The following is a 2,500-nucleotide window of genomic DNA, read 5'->3' as shown; positions in this document are numbered from 1 at the left end:
GTTCTTCCCGGATGACGGACCTACCTGGCCCGGCCCCGGACCCGCGCCGCTGTTGGCTCGGGATGCTCTCGGGCGGAATAATCGCTCCCGTCAGCGGCGCTTCAGCTTTGGACAATTTCACGACCCGTCTTGAAACACGGACCAAGGAGTCTAACATGTGCGCGAGTCATTGGGCTGTACGAAACCTAAAGGCGTAATGAAAGTGAAGGTCTCGCCTTGCGCGGGCCGAGGGAGGATGGGGCTTCCCCGCCCTTCACGGGGCGGCGGCCTCCGCACTCCCGGGGCGTCTCGTCCTCATTGCGAGGTGAGGCGCACCTAGAGCGTACACGTTGGGACCCGAAAGATGGTGAACTATGCCTGGCCAGGACGAAGTCAGGGGAAACCCTGATGGAGGTCCGTAGCGATTCTGACGTGCAAATCGATCGTCGGAGCTGGGTATAGGGGCGAAAGACTAATCGAACCATCTAGTAGCTGGTTCCCTCCGAAGTTTCCCTCAGGATAGCTGGTGCTCGTACGAGTCTCATCCGGTAAAGCGAATGATTAGAGGCCTTGGGGCCGAAACGACCTCAACCTATTCTCAAACTTTAAATGGGTGAGATCTCCGGCTTGCTTGATATGCTGAAGCCGCGAGCAAACGACTCGGATCGGAGTGCCAAGTGGGCCACTTTTGGTAAGCAGAACTGGCGCTGTGGGATGAACCAAACGCCGAGTTAAGGCGCCCGAATCGACGCTCATGGGAAACCATGAAAGGCGTTGGTTGCTTAAGACAGCAGGACGGTGGCCATGGAAGTCGGAATCCGCTAAGGAGTGTGTAACAACTCACCTGCCGAAGCAACTAGCCCTGAAAATGGATGGCGCTGAAGCGTCGTGCCTATACTCGGCCGTCAGTCTGGCAGTCATGGCCGGTCCTTGCGGCCGGCCGCGAAGCCCTGACGAGTAGGAGGGTCGCGGCGGTGGGCGCAGAAGGGTCTGGGCGTGAGCCTGCCTGGAGCCGCCGTCGGTGCAGATCTTGGTGGTAGTAGCAAATACTCCAGCGAGGCCCTGGAGGGCTGACGCGGAGAAGGGTTTCGTGTGAACAGCCGTTGCACACGAGTCAGTCGATCCTAAGCCCTAGGAGAAATCCGATGTTGATGGGGGCCGTCATAGCATGATGCACTTTGTGCTGGCCCCCGTTGGGCGAAAGGGAATCCGGTTCCTATTCCGGAACCCGGCAGCGGAACCGATACAAGTCGGGCCCCTCTTTTAGAGATGCTCGTCGGGGTAACCCAAAAGGACCCGGAGACGCCGTCGGGAGATCGGGGAAGAGTTTTCTTTTCTGCATGAGCGTTCGAGTTCCCTGGAATCCTCTAGCAGGGAGATAGGGTTTGGAACGCGAAGAGCACCGCAGTTGCGGCGGTGTCCCGATCTTCCCCTCGGACCTTGAAAATCCGGGAGAGGGCCACGTGGAGGTGTCGCGCCGGTTCGTACCCATATCCGCAGCAGGTCTCCAAGGTGAAGAGCCTCTAGTCGATAGAATAATGTAGGTAAGGGAAGTCGGCAAATTGGATCCGTAACTTCGGGATAAGGATTGGCTCTGAGGATCGGGGCGTGTCGGGCTTGGTCGGGAAGTGGGTCAGCGCTAACGTGCCGGGCCTGGGCGAGGTGAGTGCCGTAGGGGTGCCGGTAAGTGCGGGCGTTTAGCGCGGGCGTGGTCTGCTCTCGCCGTTGGTTGGCCTCGTGCTGGCCGGCGGTGCAGGATGCGCGCGCCTGCGCGGCGTTCGTGCCCCGGTGCTTCAACCTGCGCGCAGGATCCGAGCTCGGTCCCGTGCCTTGGCCTCCCACGGATCTTCCTTGCTGCGAGGCCGCGTCCGCCTTAGCGTGCTCCTCCGGGGGCGCGCGGGTGCGCGGATTCTCTTCGGCCGCCATTCAACGATCAACTCAGAACTGGCACGGACTGGGGGAATCCGACTGTCTAATTAAAACAAAGCATTGCGATGGCCCTAGCGGGTGTTGACGCAATGTGATTTCTGCCCAGTGCTCTGAATGTCAACGTGAAGAAATTCAAGCAAGCGCGGGTAAACGGCGGGAGTAACTATGACTCTCAGCGGAGCTGCGGCGCCTGCCGCACGAAGTCCTGGAGAAACTCTTGAACCTCTTCCTCCTGGCCCGTGCCCTCCCCGAGAGTCTGCTTCGCGCGCGGACGACACTACTCCCCAAAACGGCTGCACCAACATCCCCCGCTGACTTTCGCCCCATTACGGTCTGCTCGGTGTTGGCGCGGACCTTTCATAAGGTTCTCGCGTCACGCCTGATGCGTGCTTGTGCTGTGGACGAACGTCAGCGGGCATTCATCCCCCGGGATGGGATGTTGGAAAACACCTTCATCTTGGACACAGCTCTCACCGACGCAGTTCGCTCCTGTCGCTCTGTTTTTGTGGCGTCGATCGACGTCTCTAAGGCGTTTGATTCGGTGGACCATGCTGCCCTCCGCCCCGTGCTGAGGGCGCATGGCCTGCCGGAT

The 2,500-nt window shown here is 60.0% G+C and overlaps 1 pseudogene; it reads left to right on the top strand.

Moving 5' to 3' along the window:
* Positions 1-2,500, top strand: part of LOC126139235 (large subunit ribosomal RNA) — a 6,551-nt pseudogene that overhangs the window by 797 nt on the left and 3,254 nt on the right.

Source organism: Schistocerca cancellata, unplaced genomic scaffold, assembly GCF_023864275.1.
Source record: "Schistocerca cancellata isolate TAMUIC-IGC-003103 unplaced genomic scaffold, iqSchCanc2.1 HiC_scaffold_681, whole genome shotgun sequence".
Taxonomy (NCBI): Eukaryota; Metazoa; Arthropoda; class Insecta; order Orthoptera; family Acrididae; genus Schistocerca; species Schistocerca cancellata.
Note: the sequence above shows the minus strand (reverse complement) of the source record. Positions and strands in the feature narration are given on the sequence as shown.